Source organism: Schistocerca piceifrons, chromosome 1 (assembly GCF_021461385.2).
Source record: "Schistocerca piceifrons isolate TAMUIC-IGC-003096 chromosome 1, iqSchPice1.1, whole genome shotgun sequence".
Classification (NCBI taxonomy): Eukaryota; Metazoa; Arthropoda; class Insecta; order Orthoptera; family Acrididae; genus Schistocerca; species Schistocerca piceifrons.
Window position 1 is genome coordinate 191,576,995 of NC_060138.1, and position 15,088 is coordinate 191,592,082.

Genomic DNA, 15,088 nt, shown 5'->3' on the forward strand with positions numbered 1-15,088 from the left:
TTTCTTTCCAGTTTAAGTTATTCATAATTGTAATTCCTGGCTATTTATTTGAATTTACGGCCTGTAGATTTGATTGCTTTAGCCTGTAGCGGAAATTTAACGGATTCTTTTTAGCACTCATGTGGATGTTCTCGCACTTTTCATAATTAGGATCAATTGCCAATTTTCACGCCATACCGATATCTTTTCTAAATATTTTTGCAACTTGTTTTGACCTTTGATGACTTTAATAGACGATTAACGACAGCAAAAATGGTTCAAATGGCTCTGAGCACTATGGGACTTAACATCTGAGGTCATCAGTCCCCTAGAACTTAGAACTACTTAAACCTAACTAACCTAAGGACATCACACACATCCATGCCCGTGGCAGGATTCGAACCTGCGACCGTAGCGGTCGCGCAGTTCCAGACGGAAGCGCCTAGAACCGCTCGGCCACACCGGCCGGCGAAACGACAGCATCATCTGTAAACAACCTAATACGACTGCTCTGATTGTCTCCTAAATAAGGAAGAGCAGAGGCCCTATAAAACTTGGGTAACGCCAGAAATCATTTCTGTTTTACCGATGACTTTCCGTCTATTACTACGAACTGTGACCTCTCTGACAGGAAATCGCTAATCCAGTCGCATAAGTGAGACGATAGCGCCTAAGCACGCACTTTGATTACAAACCGCTTATGAGGCACGGTGTCAAAAGCCTTCTGGAAACCTATATATGAGAAATCAATGCGAAATGCTTTCTCGATGGCATTCAACACTTCGTGTAAGTAAAGAGCTCTTTTCTAAATCCTTGTTGACTATGTCTTGTCTCTCATTGGAAGAAGTGTCTTAGTGGCCAAGGTGACTATGTTGAGAAATAAATTTGTAGACATGAAGAACGAAGATGTAGAGCGTTAATAACGTTTGCTTTATTTAAAAAGCTTTAAGAGTTGACGCATAAAAAATTTGGAGGCATAACTTTTCAGCACGGCCTCGTAATTCTCTGAGGAAGGAGAGGGCGCAGTATTTGCATGCGTTTGTTAACATCTGCACAACAGCGCTAAGGTGACGTATTGTCTATAGTACTAATCGCTAAAACAGTTACCCGGCCACACATTCCCCATTGCAAGTTGCCTATGTGATAGCTTGCAGGGCCTATTATTGTCCGAATCTAATTTGCTCTTAAAGAGTTGTTATCTTATGTCAAATCTTTAACACAGGAAGTCAAGTATTAAAGTTAGAGACTGCGTAAATGTCTTGAGGCAGCGTAACTTACAGCACAGGGTTTAAATGCACCAGTACTTTGTTAGAAGTCACTAACTTGAAACATCATTTGAAATCTTACCTGAACTTTTTCTGGCTTAGTACCTCCGAAAAACGACAGGAAAACAGAGTGCTTCTTGCTAAATGTTCATTCTTCATGCAGTAAAACTTCAGCATTGAACATGAGGTATTGATTTATTATCTTTTTGCTATGAACTCTCTTTGCTATCCATTTTGCAGACAGTATCCACATATACCACAGACCATACCCACAACATTATATCATTGTGTGACACATAGTCTAGGAGAAAAACTGGCTTGTTAGCTTATGCGTGAATAATCCGAAAATAATAAAACCAACATAATTAGGGTTTTGAATCCTCGACCACAAAGATTTTACATGGTTAGTATCAAATATTTAACATATTAACTTACCGATTGTCAATCTGGGGAGCGCCCCTCAATGAGGCATTATACACCAGTTTCGCGTGTGTGCGTGTGTGTGTGTGTGTGTGTGTGTGTGTGTGTGTGAGAGAGAGAGAGAGAGAGAGAGAGAGAGAGAGAGAGAGAGATGGGGGGGAGGGGGAGTAGTGAGCGGGGGCGGGAGCGGGTGGTGCTAGCTATTAAAAAGTAAAAAATATGAATTGAGAAATCGGTTAATTTACTGAAGGCAAAGCAAATCAATATACATTCTGAGATACTAAAAAATTAAAATTTACTTTTACACTGACGTAATGCACCTATAAGTAGGACCGTATCATTACTGCACAATGTAGTTAATAATTAACTTTCCATACTAAAATAAAAGAAAGATTAGTAACTAATAGTGACTCTCATAGATCTGGCTTGCAGAGCAAAGTTTTCCAAAGAGGACTTTATATTAGAATTAGACACTCTCAGTTCTTTCTTTATGTTTAACTGAGCTCTACATTTTGTCTTCAAAGCATCCAACACAGGAAATTCGTTTTTGGAAAAGTAGGATGGTGAAAATGCTAATAGTGTACGAAATGATCTTCTTTTCAGTGCAGGAAGCTCATCACCCGCCCCTGCCCTGAATTATCTTTTGATTTCGTCACTTCCAGTAAAATCTAAGATGATTTCTTCTTCGGCGTTGAGAGACATTCGGGAGTATTTTCCTGCGCTACCTGTAAGAGAGAGCGCAACAGATGACCATAGATTCTGGTTTTGTCAATGTAGCGGTTCGGTATTCCTACATAACAACAAATTTACTTATTCTTGCTCATTTGTAACATTTGTAAATTTGTAGCTTTAGCGTCATACTTTAAATACATTATTATTTTGTTACTGTATGAGTAAAAGGAGAGAGGGGCAGCGACGAAAATTATAATTGTAAAATGGGTTGCGAATACTGAAAGGTTGAACTCATGTGTACGGTAGTCCCATGTTTCAAGCTGTTTTGAACATGGGAGAGCGATTTTTTTAGAGAACCGGGGGTGGAATGTTGAAAGGTGGCAAAACAATTACGTTTGGTGGTTTATGACTTTTTTAAATGAGGAAATTGAGAGCAGAACGCTCATATAACTGCATGAGTAGCCTGTAGAGAATTGTACCCGAGGGGCCGTTGGAACCGAGCGACCGCTACGGTCGCAGGTTCGAATCCTGCTTCGGGCATGGATGTGTGTGATGTCCTTAGGTTAGTAAGGTTAAAGTAGTTCTAAGCTCTCGGGGACTGATGACCTCAGATGTTTAGTCACATAGCTCTGAGCCGTTTGAACCATTTTTGAGGGGCCGTTGTGGAGGTGACGGAGAACAGGGAGAAAGATGGATTGTGGCCATAAATGTTGTGTTCAGGACCTGGCTGTGTGAGTGATTCAGGGAATCAGAGGTCTGTGAATTGTACCTGCAGAAGGACATCAGGCAGTTACACTCAACTCTTCTCACTTAGGGTCTGAGCAGGAGGGCGCCGGCTCGCAAAACGTTTTACCTTGGCCAGGTGACAGACCATTTCAAAGTCAGCCAGTAGGCGGAAGGTGGATGGAGGAACCCGTTTGAGAGAGACTGCTGTAATCTGAGCTTTTGTACAAAAAGTGGGACAGTCATAAAACTAAAAACTTTCCCATATTAGAAGCTGAGATGATAGGAGCAGAGCGGCTGGTGGACGTGCCAGGAAGTCGCCAGTTTCTTTTAGCGAGCGGCAAAAACACATATTTCACATGCATGGCTGTCTGGGAGCTTAACAGCCTTCTTTCAGAAATTGGAAATGGTCAGCCTGCAAAGATTATATCTCTTCGTAAATGAGGGACTCTGGTCACATCTACGCAGTCTTTTTGCCAATACATGGTCATGCTTAGCGTGAGAACGACGCTAAAAATCTTATTTTTTTAAACAAGAGAGACTTGGAGTAGCTGGTTGCCTCCTCTCAGGATATGCAAAGCAGAGGCTTGCTCCCTGAATGTGCGAACCCCGGTGCTGTGTGTGGATTCATCTATATCTACGTCTACATCTACATGGATACTCTGCTAATCACATTTAAGTGCCTGGCAGAGGGTTCATCGAACCACCTTCACAATTCTCTATTATTCCAGTCTCGTATAGTGCGCGGAAAGAGTGAACACCTATATCTTTCCCTACGAGCTCTGATTTCCCTTGTTTCATCGTGGTGATCGTTCCTCCCTATGCAGGTCGGTGTCAACAAAATATTTTCGCATTCTGAGAAGAAACTTGGTGATTGGAATTTCGTGAGAAGATACGGTCGGAACGAAGAACGCATTCCTTTTAATGATTTCCAGCCCAAATCCTGTATCATTTCTGTGACACACTCTCCCATATTTCGCGATAATACAGGACGTGCCCCCTTTCTTTGAACTTTTTCGATGTACTCCGTCAGTCCTATCTGGTAAGGGTCTCACACCGCGCAGCAGTGTTTTATAAGAGGACGGACAAGCGTAGTGTAGGCAGTCTCCTTGGTAGGTCTGTTACATTTTCTAAGTGTCCTGCCAATAAAACGCAGTCTTTGGTTAGCATTTTCTATGTGTTCTTTCCAATTTTAGTTGTTCGTAATTGTAATACCTAGGTATTTAGCTGAATTTGCGGCTTTTATATTAGACTAATTTATCGTATAACCGAAGTTTAACGAGTTCCTTTTAGCGCTCATGTGGATGACCTCACACTTTTCGATATTTAGGGTCAACTGCCACTTCTCGCGCCATTCAGATATGTTTTCTAAATCGTTTTGCAGTTTGTTTTGATCTTCTGATGACTTTATTAGTCGATAAACGACAACGTCGTCTGCAAGCATCCGAAGACGGCTGCTCAGATTATCTCCCAAATCGTGTATATAGATAAGGAACAGCAAAGGGCCTATATCACTACCTTGGGGATTGGCTACCATGCCAGCGGAACAGCCAAGAGGGGAGATTTGATGAGGTGAGGATAGTTCGATTGGTTTGTACAACATGGAGGCGAGTTTTTTCTGCTAATTCGGCACCTGCACCGAGGCTTTTTGGAAAGAGACTGTGGTTTTTTTTTTTTTTTTTTCGTCTTCAACTCCTTCCCTGGTGGAGAACTTCAGGTCTGTCCTTAGCGTGTGAGACCCGTGGTCTACTACTTGTGGTGGACCAAGAACCAGTGACAGTTTCCAACTGTACCCACAGGGGAACTGCATATCATCTCCGACATATCATGTATCACGAGGGTGAAGTTATTCGTCCTGAGTCGGCTGTCTGATATCTGACAGTTCCGGCATGCGCCGTCGTGCCTGTGAGTCAAATTCATTTGGCCAGACTAGCGAACGGATGCACTTCACACTGAAATCCGCCGGGATTTAAGGGCTCTAATAGGGAAGTTTCTGGTGTTCTAATAATCGAACGCCAGTCCGCGTAGTTTGCAGGCTGTTGTGGTCGCGTCCGAACACAACATCTGCCGAAGCGCGCCGCTCCTCGATCAAAGCGTGTCATTTTCTGCTACCGCCAGAATCAAGGTGAAAGGGTAAAATATTACTGCACCGGCATAGGTCTGTTAAATGATATTCACAGCTCCCTATTCTCCATGAACCACAGTCTGCGGTGCTCTTAGTAGTAGTCAATTCCATTTGAATAGAATTGGCCATCACAGTGGATTCATGCAACCAAAGTCAGATTGCGTTGTAAGAGGGATTAATACAGGGGAGAATTTATATAGTTTCTACCCTAACAGATGCTTTGCTGGTCAAGCACCATCTCTTTTCCTGATTTGTTTGCCATTTTTTTTTTTGTAAGATTTATCAATTCATGGTAAGACCAAAAGGATTAATAAAAACTAGTCACTCATTTTTGTAAACTTAAATACCGTAGTGTTCTCATTCATACTCCCTCAACTACTCACCGTTTTTATTGTCTTTTGTAGTAATACGTCGGTACACCAGCAATTTAAGATACAATCTTATTAAATTAATTAATTCGATTATTAATTTGAGTTCCGAAGTTGATTGCAGGCATAGGCAACAAAAGTGTCATGAGTAAATTCACTAATTTCATATATACACTACTGGCCATTAAAATTACTACACCAAGAGGAAATGCAGATGATAAACGGGTATTTATCGGACAAATATATTATACTGGAACTGACGTGTGATTACATTTTAACGCAAATTGGGTGCATAGATCCTGAGGAATCAGTACCCAGAACAACCAGTAATAACGGCCTTGATACACTTGGGCATTGAGTCAAACAGAGCTTGGATGGCGTGTACAGGTACAGCTGCCCATGCAGCTTCAACACGATACCACAGTTCATCAAGATTAGTGACTGGCGTATTGTGACGAGCCAGTTGCTCGCTCACCATTGACCAGACGTTTTCAATTGGTGAGAGATCTGGAGAATGTGCTGGCCAGGGCAGCAGTCGAACATTTTCTGTATCCAAAAAGGTCCGTACAGGACCTGCAACATGTGGTCGTGCATTATCCTGCCGAAATGTAGGGTTTCGCAAGGATCGAATGAAGGGTAGAGCCACGGGTCGTAACACACCTGAAATGTAACGTCCACTGTTCAAAGTGCCGTCAATGCGAACAAGAGGTGACCGAGACGTGTAACCAGTGGCACCCCATGCCATCACGCCGGGTGATACGCCAATATGGCGATGACGAATACACACTTCCAATGTGCGTTCACTGCGATGTCGTCAAACACGGATGCGACCATCATGATGCTGTAAACAGAATCTGGATTCATCCGAAAAAATGACGTTTTGCCATTCGTGCACCCAGGTTCGTCGTTGAGTACACCATCGCAGGCGCTCCTGTCTGTGATGCAGCGTCAAGGGTAACCGCAGCCATGGTCTCCTTGCTGATAGTCCATGCTGCTGCAAACGTCGTCGAACTGTTCGTGGAGATGGTTGCTGTCTTGCAAACGTCCCCATCTGTTGACTCAGGGATCGAGACGTGGCTGCATGATCCGTTACAGCCATGCGAATAAGATGCCTGTCATCTCGACTGCTAGGGATACGAGGCCGTTGGGATCCATCACGGCGCTCCGTATTACCCTCCTGAACCCAGCGATTCCATATTCTGCTAACAGTCATTGGATCTCGACCTACGCGAGCAGCAATGTCGCGATGCGATAAACCGCAATCGCGATAGGCTACAATCCGACCTTTATCAAAGTCGGAAACGTGATGGTACGCTTTTCTCCTCTTTACACGAGGCATCACAACAATGTTTCACCAGGCAGCGCTGGTCAACTGCTGTTTGTGTATGAGAAATCGGTTGGAAACTTTCCTCATGTCAGCACGTTGTAGGTGTCGCCATCGGCACCAACCTTGTGCGAATGCTCTGAAAATCTAATCATTTCCATATCACAGCATCTTCTTCCTGTCGGTTAAATTTTGCATCTGTAGCACGTCATCTTCGTGATGTAGCAATTTTAATGGCCAGTAGTGAAGAAATTAAGGGTGTAGCTCACGATTTGAAGGTTGTTGAGAAGATAATACATTTATTTAAGTGAAGATAATATCATTTAGCATCACTTACACATTTATTTATGATAAAGCAATCGACCTTCGGTGTATTATCTGATTTGCCAGGACAACGGCAGTCATGTGTAACGTGCTGCAGTCATGGGCGAAACGAAAATGCGACGGAATTGAACGTAAAACTGGACGATTAAATCTTTACTCGTTTCAACAAAGCTCTTTCCCAATCTGGTGCAGACGTAAAACTCTGTAGCAGGAAAGGAAAGTCCGCATGCAGACACGCACTGCTCTCGTGCGACCTGCGAAGCAATCAAGTTACTGTTGGCGTATCACCAGCGTATGTCTCCGCCACCCCGGCACAAATTCATTTACCCAGTACGAAATAACGTTTCGTTTCGACATAATCTCTCCTGTTTTCTCCCCAAACTCCGGCCGAGGTAAACTCTCGAAATTGCCGCAGTTGTTTCCTAACGAGAACGATTGCATGTTCAATTTACCCAATGCGGGGCACGCACTTGGCGCATTTACATAATTTGTCGGAGGTAGCGCTCGATATTATGCTGATTTCGCGCTCCAAAGTTACTGCGCACAGAATAGCGTAGTTTTGAACGTGGAAAACCCGTTAGCAAACTGAAACACATTCCGTGAATCGAGCATTTATCATCCGTGAAAAAAATTTGATTTTGAGTTCACACAGACCCTTCTTCGGGACAGATATCACTCATCGGCAACAGTCGGTGGATGTTTTTACATACCAGAAGCTGCAGTACTTTGGCCGGAGGTACTCTTAACAGTGTAACTCTCAGTATCAAGATAAAAACGGAGTCATCATCTTGTGGAAGCTGTGTCTTTCTGATGTAACGATTTTTTTTTTTTTTGTATTGACACTTTTTCAGTTGACTGCAGCAGACACATTTCAGTATAATGTTAATTAAAGTTGACATGGCAGAAATACATTTGTATGGGCCTGTGGGAGACGAGAAGTTCAACTAACTGGCAAAGAGTGGGAGAAATAATTGAATAAAAGAGGGCTGCATTCCAGCTGGAAATCAAGTTATTGCAGTCAGAGACGACACCAGAACCGAATGGAACAAGGAGAAGGAGCCCAAAGATCCTTTCAATGGGTCCTGGTACAGACAAATCCACCAACATGTACCAAAAGCACAACGGTAAGCTGAAATGTGGGATATGAAACGTCACTCCACTGCAAAAAGAACAGGGAGGCGGTTGGTTCGTAATGACCAATTTCAGACTGAAATTCAATCATGGCTTCTAAAAGCAACACCTATATGTATATGTATTCGCTTCGGCGGTACATATACTAAAATTGGAACGACACAGAGCAGATTAGCATGGCCACTGCGCAAGGATGACACGCAAAATCGTGAAGCGTTCCACATTTTCCTGACACGTTCCACATCATTACGAAGTATCTTATTCATGATGTGGCGTTTGCTGTGTTATTCAGTGGTTTGGTATTTAACTAATTTGTAAATGGAAATGATAATCTTATTTTATTACATTGAGTAATTACTAAATAATTTTTCTCCCGGCTAAAGATTTGATCAGGTTGCTAAAGAACTCCAAGTTAACGTCGTCTTAAAGTGTTGTCTGTAAGTTGTATAAGTGTCACTAAACCACAGTTCATACAACAGATTCAATACAACTATTGATGAAGATGGAAGCAGTTATCTTCAGCAAAATGATCATTAAAGCCACCGAATATCAGCCGCGCACAACACTGACGTATGTTACCTTTAACAATGTTCTTCGCAACTCGTGCGTAATTTCGGCTCCATGCAACAGCTAGAAAAGTTTCTTATAAGGATCGTGCTACGAGCACTGTTTTCAAAGAACCAATCTGATTCGAATAATTTTCATTAAAATGAGTTCGGGAACACCGGTGCACATTTATTTTTACACATTTGTATTACCTTCGGCATTTATTCTGCAGAGTTGCATAATTTAAATTTGAATTTGCCGCTGAGATAATTATTAAGATGGCGGCCGACAATTGATAGAGACTTTCTATTGTTAGAGCAAATAAGTAAATATTTAAAATGCTTATTAAACGCTATAAAATCTACTTTCGTATTGTGCACTATTTAGACTTCATCAAGCAAACATTTGATTTGTTTCTAAGGATAACACAGACAAAAACGCGATACAAATCGCTATCATCAATGGCTGCGCTGCTTGCAGCGGAAAGAAATAATTAACACAGATAATGCTTACTGAGAGAGGAATTAAAGTTACAAATAATTAATCACTCATATTTATAATAATAATGAACTCTATTTTCAAGTAATAATTAACAAATAATTACAATTTCTTAAGAGACCTCAGTTTGATATGCGTCCGCAACCTACAAAAGCCAACCAACAAAAGGTAAAAAAAAAAGGAAGACAAACGCAGATCATAAAAGGAATTTAAAATTATCATTGTCTTTGTATGATACACATCGATAGGTCCAATTACATCATAGAATATTATATAAATAATTAATATTTATCATCGTTTTCACTGTTTTTTTTCATACGTCGAATAGATAATGTTTATAACTGTTAGAGGCATAATTTTCTGTCGTCGTACTGTAGCTAAAATTTATCTCGTGGATGTTACAATGATCTATGGAACAAGTACTAATCTAATCTAATCTGATCTCTCCTCCATAGCTTCATGTTATGCCATCACCATACGGCGACTGTGGGGAGATCCCAGACGTCGACAACGTACCTTGGTTGCGCTAGATGCAGAAAGGAATTATACTGGCTACTTAGGGAGCTGGTTAAAATGAAACGAGAACTTCCCTCTAACGTTTTGGTACTCATAACGATAATAAAGAGAAAATTTACGAATTGCTCGAGGAATTATCGTTAAAAGTTAGCATTAAAGTAAAGTCGATTAGTTTAGGTTAGATTTTGCGTGTGTGTGTTGCGTTTATTTAGAAGGTAGCTTTTTAAGCTAAGTTGCAGAGACTACTTGTCACAGTACTTACGTAGCTGTTATCGTCAATATCGATGAATATCTGTTTTAAATTAGTTAACAATTTGTGGAAAGCCAACGCTATAAGTCTGAAATGGCTGTATTGGTGTACCCACAAGCGAATAAAATAAAATAAAACCCTATTGTGATGTCTTCTTCATTTTTTGCCCATACGGGTTTCATTCAAAGATATTCTTTATGGGGCCATTATGCTGAAATAATTATCTAATTAGTTCGATTTATCTCTTCTCTGTCGTGGCAATGAATATCATTTTACTCATCAATTTCGTGGAGAATTATTCACCATATTTTTTTGTCTATTCGGGAAATTTTTGGTATTCTTTTCCACATTCATATTCAAATTTCTCCTGATTTCCTTTTTCCTGTATTCCAAAAGCCTTGGACTGAATCATGTAGTTTAAAAAGTTCCCAGCAAATGTAATAAATTTGTGGAAAGTTAAATGGGACCAAACTGCTAAGTTCATCGGTCCCCAGGCTTACACACAACTTAATATAACTTAAACTAACTTACGCTAAGGACAACATACACACCCATGCCCAAGGCGAATTGCGGCAAGGCACCTTAGACCGCACGGCTACCCCGCGAGGCTCCAACAAATGTCTTAACAAGTTGGTTTCTTGTGTGTATATTAATTTGGCTTCTTACTGGAAGACAATTTTATTTCTAAAGCATTTTGGCCAGTTTCAGACTTATTTTGCTACTTGTTGTAAACATATGTTGTCACTGGTTACTGCTCTAACCAACTAACAGAATTTAGTTACATGATTTATATGAGTCTTCCCCATTTCATTTACGTATTTTTGTTCCATTTATGTTTCATCTACATTTTGCCATGATTTTTGTTTTCTTTGTATTTATACTGAAGCGCCAAAGAAAATGGTATAGACATGCGTGTTCAAATACAGAGATATGTAAACAGGCAGAATACGACGCTGCGGTCGGCAACGCCAATATAAGACATGTTTCTCCCGCAGTTGTTAGATCGGTTACTGCTGCTTCAATGACAGGTTATCAAGATTTAAGTGAGTTTGAACATGGTGTTATAGTCAGCGCACGACCGATGGGATCTCCGAGATAGCAATGAAGTGGGGATTTTCCCGTACAACCATTTCACGGATTTCAGCCGGTAAAACATCAAATCTCCGACATCGCTGCGGCCGGAAAAAGATCCTGCAAGAACGGGGCCAACGAAGACTGAGGAGAATCGTTCAACGTGACAGAAGCGCAAACCTTCCACAAATTGCTACGGATTTCAATGCTGGGCCATCAACAACTGTCAGCGTGCAAACCTTTAAATGAAACATCATCGATATGGACTTTTGGAACCAAAGGCCCACTCGATTACCCCTGATGACTGCACGACCCAAAGCCTTACGCCTTGCCTGATCCCGTCAACACTGACATTTGACTGTTGATGACTGGAATCATGTTACCTGGTCGGACAAGTCTTGTTTCAAATTGTATCGATCGGGTGGACATGTACAGGTGTGGAGACAACCACATGAATTCATGAACCCTGCATGTCAGCAGGGAACTGTTCAAGCTGGTGGAGGCTCTGCAATGGTGTGGAGTGTGTGCAGTTGGAGTGATATGGGACTCTTCATTCGTCTAGATACGACTCTGACAGGTGCTATGCATATAAGTATCCTATCTGGTCATCTGCATCCATTCGTAGCCGTTGTGCATTCCGACAGACATGGGCAATTCCAGCAGGACAAGGCGACACCCCACACGTCCAGGAGTGCTACAGAGTGGCTGAATTTAAACACTTCTGCTGGTCACCAAACTCCCCAGACATGAACATTGTTGAGCGTATCTGGGATGCCTTGCAACGTGCTGTTCAGAAGAGATCTCCACCCCCTCGTACTCTTATGGATTTATGGACACCCTGCAGGATCCTGATGTCAGTTCCCTCCAGCACTACTTCAGACATTAGTCGAGCCCATGGCATGTCCTGTTGCAGCACTTCTGCATGCGCGCGAGTGTCCTACACGATATTAGGCACGTGTACCATTTTCTTTGGCCCTTCAGTGCATGTTAATTTTGTTAAGGGTATCTACCAAATCGTTTTGCAGTTGTGATAGCTTAATTTTTTGGCCAGGGCATCTGCCAAAGCCCAATGTGACCTTCAGTGTCAAGACTGGTTTAATGCAGCTCACTGCTCTAGTCCGTCCTACATCCACATAAATCTGCTTACTCCATCTACAGTCTCTCACCCCTTTCCTCTTCTCTCCATTACCAAATTAACTATAATTTGAAGCCACATGATTTATCATATCAACCTATTCCTTCTGACAGTTAAGTTATACCCTGCAGCTCCTTTACCTCCAGTTTGATGCAGTGCCTCTTCTTTATCTCATTGTTCCATGGGATAAATTCTAGTGTCCGATTCCACTCGTCGGCTCTGACCAATGACGTCATACCTAAGTCAAAGATGCTGCATAGAAGCAATCTATGAAATAAGTGGATCATACTCGTAAACAAACGAATATAGTATGCGATAAAATTACACTCACATTTAACGCGATTATTATTTACGCACGAATTACGTGTAAATGAATTAAAGATAACCGAAATAAATAAGAATAGGAGGATAAAAAATTTGTGTCTAATTAGTATTATTATCATAATTTGTTCGAGTAGCGGGGCACAGAGAACCATTAAACTGTATTACAGTATAGTGAATGGTGAAATTGTACTATTATAAAATTACATTAATTTTAATATTAGTTATTCATTAAAATGGGAGAAGCGCAGGGAAAGTTAGGGTTTTTGCGGGGAGAAAATAAATTATAGCAGAACAACGGAAAAATAAAGTGAATGATAACAAACACGAATTACTAACATAAAATAAGGAGAAACGAACACTGTAAATCCTAAACAATGCAGGAACTCAAGTAACGAAAACCCATTAAAATTTAACACATATTGAACTCTGTAATTAGAACTGACCTATGAGGTCAATTCTTGTTACCGATTCCAATATTACTAACTTTACTGCAAAAGTACAGTGAATATTTACGAGTGCAGAAATTATATTACGAGGGCATTTCGAAAAGTAAAGATACAATGGCTCGCAGTCCTTAAATAGAACATTTATTTAGAAAACTTCAGTTACATCTTATTAACTGGATTATTTGTTATTTTTCGACATAATCACCTCCATTATCCAAATATTTGTTAAGTCAGTGCACAAGCTTTTGTATCCCACAGTCATAGAAGGTTGCCACCTGTTGTCGGAACCACATTTCAACTTTATCTTTGATCTCTTCATCGTCGTGGAATGATTTTCCACCAAGATGTGACTTCAGGTAACGGAAGACATGGAAGTCGGTGGGCGAAGGTCCGGGCTGTTTGGCAGATGGTCCAATATGTCCCATTTGAATTGTTTGAGTAGTGCTTTGGTTATGAGCGCTGTGTGAGGCCGAGCGTTGTCATGAAGCAAGCGGACTCCACTTGTCAGCATTTCCCTGCGTTTGTTTTGAATTGCCCTTCGAAGACGTTTCAAAGTCTGGCAATATGCAGCAGCATTAATTGTCGTTCCAGGAGGCATAAATTCCAACAGAAGAATGCCTTGTCTGTCCCAAAAAACAGAAGCCACGATTTTCTTCACTGAAATCAACGTTTTGCATTTCTTGGCTTTTGGTGAATTCGAATGGCGCCATTGCATTGATTGTTGCTTGGATTCAGGTGTATAGTGATAAACCCACGTCTCATCACCTGTCACAATATGATGAAGGAACTCATCACCTGCTTCAGCATACCGTGTGAGGAAGTCGAGTGCAAAGCCCATCCTTTTCTTTTTGTGTTCTTCCGTTAACAGTTTTGAAACCTAGCGCACACACAGTTTCCTGTACCCTAACTTGACAGTCACAACGCCATAAAGAGATGTGAGACGTCTATTCGCACGAATTGCTTCCTTCGTTCTCCAAAGAAGGGCATCAGAGATCACAGATGGCCGACCTGTTCTTTGTTCGTCATGAACATCAGTTCTACCTTCAGAGAAATGACGACACCATTTCGTTACATTTTGTCGATTCATAATGTTCCCATAAACAGAATTTCTTTGTGAATATCCGCTGGTCGCTGACCTTTTGTATGAAGAAAACGTATGACGGAGCGCACTTCGCATTTGGCGGGATTCTGAATTGGAGCAGCCATTTTGAACACGAGCTGCTCCAACCAGAAGCAACGTTCAACTGCCGAACGACCGCGAGGAGAAAGCTAACGGTTCAAGTTTAACACCGGTGTTGCCAACTTGCTCGCCTAAGCTCTTCTGTTCCTCTGGCGTACAGTGTATCTTTACTTTCCGAAAAACCCTCGTATATTTAACACACGAACCGGAAAAGATCTAAAAATAAACTATTGAATAGGTGGAATCGGTAACTAGAATTTACCTATATAGGAGCGGAAAAATCTTATTACATTTGAGACACCAGCTGAATCCAGTTAATGAACCTTCCAATACAAAACTCGAACCAATAAATGAATCTTCGAATAGTGGTAACTAGAACTGGCCTCATATATATATACGAATACTGATTCCAATATTACTAACTTTTTGGCATAAGTTCAGAGAGCAATTACGAGTGAAGATATTGTATTATATTTTTCCCACCTAATGCAAAAACGATCTAATTAATGAACCATCCAACACTTGGAATCGGTAACTAGAACTAACCTATATAGGAGGTCACTTCTGGTTATCGATTTCAATATTACTGCTTCCCGGTAGGCCTAGTACAGAGAGCAATTAGAAAAAATGGTTCAAATGGATCTGAGCACTATGGGACTTAACATCTGAGGTCATCAGTCCCCTAGAGCTTAGAACTACTTAAACCTAACTAACCTAACGACATCATACACAGCCATGCCCGAGGCAGGATTCGAACCTGCGACTGTAGCAGTTGTGCAGTTCCGGACTGA

The 15,088-nt window shown here is 41.3% G+C and overlaps 1 non-coding gene across 1 annotated transcript; it reads left to right on the forward strand.

Moving 5' to 3' along the window:
* The first annotated feature begins 8,452 nt into the window (after positions 1-8,452).
* LOC124721664 lies at positions 8,453-8,559 on the forward strand. The gene has a single exon (XR_007006370.1). It is a non-coding gene; the product is annotated as a U6 spliceosomal RNA (small nuclear RNA).
* The last annotated feature ends 6,529 nt before the right edge of the window (positions 8,560-15,088 follow it).